Raw genomic sequence first — 6,744 nt, 5'->3', positions numbered from 1 at the left:
ATCTTCTCAAAGAGCTCTTCCATGACCATCCAAATTAAAGCAGCCACCCCGTAACTTTTCTATCATATTAAATTATATCAATTGTTTGCATTGTGCTTATCACAATATGACATATTTCTCATTTTTGTGTATTGCCTGACTTCTCTCTAAATACAAAAGCTGCATGAAAACAAGGATTTTTAACATCTTATTCACTGCTGCAGTTTTCCCAATCCTAGAAGAATACTTATCATATAATAAGTCCTCAATAAGTAGGTGTTGAATAAAGGAATGAATTGATTATTTATCTTACAGAAGTCCTTCATTACTCTAATCAGATGGTAGAACTTTTCTCCAATTTTTCATACTGTTGTAGATGCATTTTTATATATTATATATTCTTATATCACATCAACTAGATTTGTGAAGAGATAAATATATATATTTAGCAGCATTTTTAGTAGGAATGAGAGGCTCTCTAGTGCTCTTAAATGTAATCATCATTACCTTTGAACTCCGTGGTGATGTGGGCATCATGGTTCATCTTAACAAACAAAATGAAATATTTCTATACTTCTCAAGGATTATCGTCTCATTCCTAAATGGAAGTAACAAGCCAAAAGGAACATCTTACATGAGATACACAGACAGGAGATTCCCTTTTAATGCTTTCAGATTTAGAGTTCTAATTTACTCTTAATAGAAACAAACATACAAAAGCCCAAGTATAAACTAAAAGAAAAACATGTTAATGAAAATGTGACCCGGCCCTTAAGTTTTCTTACCTGGGGCATCAGCGTATAGTGCAGTGGTTCTTAGATTTTATATATCATGAATCAAATTTAGGATTTAACATTCTCTTTTGCCCAATTAAGACATTCACAAAGGCTATCACCATTGTTATAAATAATTATAATTATAAATAATTATATGGAATAATTTTCGAAGGCCCAATTACACAAGTGTGTGACCTTGAATAAATCAATTGTATTTCTGGGGACCCAGTTTCTTTATTTTTAAAATGAAAGAAGAAAATATTATCTTTCTACGTATATAAGTAGGGAAGGCTGGGGACCGAATGAAACAATAATCCTTTGTCAGCCATAAATTGTTCTATAAATGCAAGCAATAAATATTGTCCTCAAGGCATTCAGATTTTACCAACTTGATGACACTCATCCCTCTGCCACCATCAGTGTCTCTGTTCAATCTCAGCTAAATACACTGCATTTTTTCACATTTCCGTCATGATGGTCCCCGCCTGTATTGTTATTGTTCATATTTCTTTAATGTGTGAATTTCTCCAAATAAAGCCGCTCTAGCCAGTCTGGACTATATATGCAGAGTGAAGAAGGTTTATAATGTAAAAGATATCTCTGACTGATGTGTTGGGAAGCAGCAGGTGGAGGCAAGAATAAAAGCAAGGAAGTTATTGCAATAATCCGAAAGAGAAGACGACAAATAAAGCACCATGAATTAGCCATGGAGATGGTGAGAGGTGTCCAATACTGGTTATGACTGTGGATTGGAGATAAAGTGTGTAAGAGAGAGGGGTGAAGGATGACTCCAGTCTTTTTCACTTGAGGAACTTGAAGTCGCTAGGAACTAAAATAGCAAGACTTTTTGGATGTGTTAAGTTTAAGATATCTAGTAGATACTTAAGTGAAGATGTCAAGTGGGCATTTGGATATAAGAATTTGGAGGAGATGGGAGAGTACAGTCTAGAGATATAAATGCATGAATCACTGGCCTACAGAATGAGTTTTAAGTCATGAGGCTCTAAGGGCATAAAACAAATAAGGGTAGACACAAAAAACTAAGTGTCATGACCAATCCCTGGGCATACTGTCATTCAGACACCAAGGAAAAGAGGAAATCTTCTCCAGAAACATGATGTTAAAATATCTCCTTGATGCCCTTTGGGTTCAGGCAGATGAACCTCAGTACTTATTCAACAATACTTAATGCAAAAGCAATTTGGGTTGTAATAAAAGTTAAAATGTAAAGCTGTTTATATAGACAATGCCACACACATGCACGGTGTCCCAAATTCAAAAAAAAATCCCACAGACTTGAAATCTGGGACTGTGGAGGCATATAGAGAGAAGATAAAATTGAAATTTAACACAGTGAACACCTTCATAGAGTCACAGCTTCAAGGGCAGTCAGGGGAAGCATCAATGAGTAGAGTCAGTGGATAAGCTAAATGACCTTTTGGGGATTTGGAAATTGAATCCATGCTTTGCCATTGGTCTAATTGGGGAGTATCTCAGCCTGGTGAATGGAGCTTCAAATTGCTTACCAATACGTTGCACTTAAAAGCAACTTAATAAGGATAATTGCAGGTGCTTCCAAACATTAAAGTAATATTTTGTTTTCATTTTGAACAAAGCAAAGCACCTTCTCTAATGGGGAGATCCTCATCATCAGTAAAATAAGTTTTGATACTCAGAAGCTCAATTGATATGAACATACTGATTTATGTAACATACTGATGATATGCGAGGCACATGAAACCAGGAAGTCGTAAGTCAATCACCAAACCAATGTCAACAGTGAGCAGATACAGAATAAATTCTAGGGCAAAGACCCACCACATTTACCAACTCATTTACGGTCAGTTTCAGTTCCAGCCAAACCTTGCCTTGAGATGTTTAATTGTATCTTAGTTTTTCCTGTTCAACTCCAGTACCATATCTCACCTTTCACCTTAACTTTCTCCAAGCTAATAATTAGCTATAAACCTCCTTCACTGTTGAGTGGCAGTGCCCTCCAGTGGCCATTGTGGAAAGTGTCTGAAAATAAAGCCCTGATTGTAGAAGAGACAGATGCTGTGAAGGGCCAACTGCTACTGAGAAACTACTGTTTACCAGGGTGTTTTTAGTCAGCACTAGTTTTCCTTTCCTTATTTTTTTTCTTTTCGACAATCTATGTTTCTTAATATGCTCTCCAAACAGTCTTTCTTTCTTGGCATTATTTCTAAACACATAAATCTGTATCAAATACAAAGCTACAAGATGGTGGCAATGGCGGTTCAATGGCAGAATTCTCACCTGCCACGCTGAAGACCCAGATTCAATTCCCAGTGCCTGCTCATGTAAAGAAAATATATATCTATTTCTTTACATGAAATATAAATATGTATATACCAATATAAATATATAAAATATAAATATATATATATATATCAATGCTACAGATTTATATATTAAGAAAGAATTTATGGCATAATGGGCAAGCAAAGGCAGGCAGTGTGAGGTGAATGCCATTTTAAGCCTGTAGGGGTCCGAGAACAAAGCAGAATATTATTTTGAAGAAAATTTTATTCCTGGAAAATAAATGCAAAAACGGTATTCACAATATTCCTTTCTCAAAATATGTTGCCTGGTGAACAAATTGAATCAGTTGCCATCTGGTCTGGCGGAAATCTCAAGGGATGGACTGTTTGTCTACTTTGTGAGGAAGAATAATGAGGAGCTTACAGAGTTCTGTTCACCCAGGTGAAAGCAGTCTGTGGCAAGTAGAAATTAGAGAGGGGTTGTAACACTAAGGAAAGGAAAGAGCAACAGCAGAAATGACAGCAGAGTAAAATAGAAAGGCTCGATTCAGTTTCTTGGGAAAATAGATTATTTTTATTAAAACAACATTAAGAAGATAGAAAATGTACAACAATAAGAGAATGCATTTATATTCAACAGGCTTTATGAAGCTGTATTTGTATATAGCTGAACTGTTCCTAAATAAGTGAAGTAGAATTGACTTGACTGCTGAACTTCCCCCCACACTGGGAGCTAGCCCGGGTTTTATAGCCTTTTCTCAAAAGCCAGTTTAAATCGTTCTGCAAGTCCTGGTTTCTCAGATTAAAGGACCAGACATCTGAATGAAAGTGTCTCAGCCTCTCTGTAATGCTGGAACTTCCTTGAAACACCCACACGCGCACACACACATCTTCTGATAGATTTATCCATAAGCCTTACCTTCTCTCTCTCTGATCCAGATAAAATATTGATTTTATAATGGTTTAAAAAAAGAAAGATACTGGTATAAAACTTCAGGAGGGTAGCCTTGTTTGAATTTCAAATTGCTAGTAAAACGCAAAAAGGACCAAAGGACAGGTGTTTGCATCCTCAACTCCTCTCACTCTTCACCATTCACATTGACTTATGAGCAAACCCTATTTCAGAAATGTCTCTAGAATCTGAATTTTCTCTCTACTTCCATAGGTGATGCTCTATTTCAAGTTCTTTTCTTTCATTCTTTTACCTAGGGGCTTTTGAGCACAGACTCCTTCTGTCATCCATTCTCTTTTTCCTGCCCAATCCACCTCCTCTCCATTACTGCAGCCATTATTGACTTAAAAATCAATGCTATCAAATCATTCTCCTCTCAAAACTTGCAACTGCATTATCTTTGCTTAAAGTGTCCTTATTGTCACTAAAAGATAGTTTACAATTTACTTCAGCGAGAAGTGGCAACTGCTTTTAATGCACCAGAAATTCTTAATATTCACGGAAGACTAACCCCAAAAAATATTTTAGAAACATTTTGCTGTGACATATGTTGCTGCTACACTGAGCACCTGTGGTGTCTCTGTTGTTTTTCTAGATTTCAGCCTTTAAGAATCCAGCTGGAAAATTATTGCAATTCAGTTTTAGAGTTAGGGTATACAAGGTGGGACTATGTAAGAGAGCTGCCTAGGAACTATTAGGTGTCCTCAGGCTTCAGGTAACTCCACAAGGTGGAGCTAGATAAAACTTTTTAAAAGTTGTTTTCCATGCACAGCCTATATGAGAAAGAAAGAAGGGTAGCAAATGTTTTCCTACCCTGAATCCTTTCTTTTGTCTGTTCATCATTAATTCTAATAGGTTCAGCTTGGTAAGGGTAATAGCTTGTTACCCCAGATTTCAGGGATTCCTTCACATTTCTGTTTTCCCCAAATCCTCTTACAACTGAATTCTACAGTTTGTGACTGTGAATGTCAGAAATTAAGCTAAGGCTTTTTTCCTTCGTTATGAAGAAAACACTTCTAGTAGAGGTACAGCTTTGTCAAAGATTTTAGTCTAAATCTTCTCTAGCCATGCAAGTTTGTTGTTCAGACTGGGTCCTGAGGGAAAAAGCTGGCAGGTTTTCTAGCCCAGCATAATTGTCAGGACCAGACAAGCCTAAGAGGAAGTCAAAGCCAAATCTTAAAAGAACACTGGGGCTTAAAATTCATAATTCCTCATACCAGTGCTGTATCAGAAACATGAAGCAGGCTATGTGCTGGGTTAAAGTAGGGGAAGCTGAAGAATAAGTAGAATGGGGAGGTTATTAAATGAAAGGGATCCTGGGAGATTCAGAAATCTGCTAAAAGGTTGGTGATTCTGCATATTGCAAAGCAGACTGTTAGGGATTGAATCATTTACCCCACATAAAACATGTGTGAATCAATCTGTGGTCCTGTGCATGTCAACCCATCTGGAAACAGGACCTTTGAAGTGTTAAGGTGTGTACTCACTTGTGAATAGGATCTTCAGAGATCCCGTTTAGGTAAGGCCAAGTTGAACCAGGGTGGGCCTTAATCCATATGACTTGAATCCTTATAAATTCCTTATAAGCAAGGGAATTTGGGAAGTAGTCATTCAGTAGAAACCAAAACTCGAGAGAAGACATAAGTCAGTGGAGAAGACGTAAGGAGAGAAAGCTCATAATATGACTGAACATTATAGACTTTGGGAGGAGGTAAATCCTGCCAATACCTTCTTGTTGGATTTCTAGTCTCCAAACCATGAGACAATAAATTCTTGTTATTTAAGCCAACTGGTTTGTGTTATTGTCATAGCAGCCCTGGAAAATGAAGACACTGACCAACTTAAAGATAGATTGCTCGCTGCAGGGCTTTGCCTGAGATGGACAGCTGGACTCCTTATGATGACTACTCAGTGATTTTCATGCCTTGTTTATGAGAATCCCCCAGCATGGATCCCTCCTCATGAGAGGGAATACCACCCAGACTACAACAATGAGTTGACCCAGGTTTTACCCTGAATTGTCACACTGAAGAAGCCTCCTGGAGCCCAGTTTGGATTTAATATCCAAGGAGGAAAAGCCTCCTACCTAGGCATCTAAATCTCCAAGGTGATTCCTGACTCTGATGCTATGAATGATGTGGATTTTCAAGATCTCAAACACAGCAAAGCTGTTGAGATCCTGAAAACAGCCCATGAAATCAGCATGCATGTCCACTTCTTTCCCTACAGTTGTCATGGCCAAAAAAAGGGCTGTGCCCTTGACAGTTGCAGCCCTCATTCCTCCCCATGGACTCTGCCTGGACAAGTTGGCTAGACTCCGGGGAAGACACTTGGGAAACTACTCTCGGCTCCTCCCTGGCCTACTAGCATAAGGAGGATGGGAAGGCAGTGAAATCCTGCACTGAGCCAGCTAGCCAACTGCATTACGAAAACTGCATTGCATTTTTAGTACCCTAGTTTTCTAGGTGAGCTGCATTCCATGAAAGGAAGATGATAATGTTTAAGTAAAACTAAGCCAGTGGAGAACCCTGCTAGATAAGGCAGCTGACATTTATTGAATCTCCTGTGCTAAACAATTTGACAAATGCCATATCAATTTCATTAGAATATAGAAGTTAATAGAAAAAAATAATCCTGGGAGCCTTCACTCTAATCTGACTGGCCGACTCATCCCACCCTTGTACTCTCAGAGGTCTCACACACCTCAGAGATTCCAGTGGGACCCTGTTTTCCCCCTTCCTCCTCCTAACCTCTC

At 38.2% G+C, this 6,744-nt stretch overlaps 1 pseudogene; it reads left to right on the top strand.

The window, feature by feature from the left end:
- Positions 1 to 5,867: 5,867 nt before the first annotated feature.
- Positions 5,868 to 6,303, top strand: LOC143648913 (PDZ domain-containing protein 11 pseudogene; annotated as a pseudogene).
- Positions 6,304 to 6,744: the final 441 nt, after the last annotated feature.

The sequence above is a fragment of the Tamandua tetradactyla genome, chromosome 10 (assembly GCF_023851605.1).
Source record: "Tamandua tetradactyla isolate mTamTet1 chromosome 10, mTamTet1.pri, whole genome shotgun sequence".
NCBI classification, from domain to species: domain Eukaryota; kingdom Metazoa; phylum Chordata; class Mammalia; order Pilosa; family Myrmecophagidae; genus Tamandua; species Tamandua tetradactyla.
The sequence above is the reverse complement of the archived record's forward strand: the minus strand, read 5'-3'. Positions and strand labels throughout refer to the sequence as shown.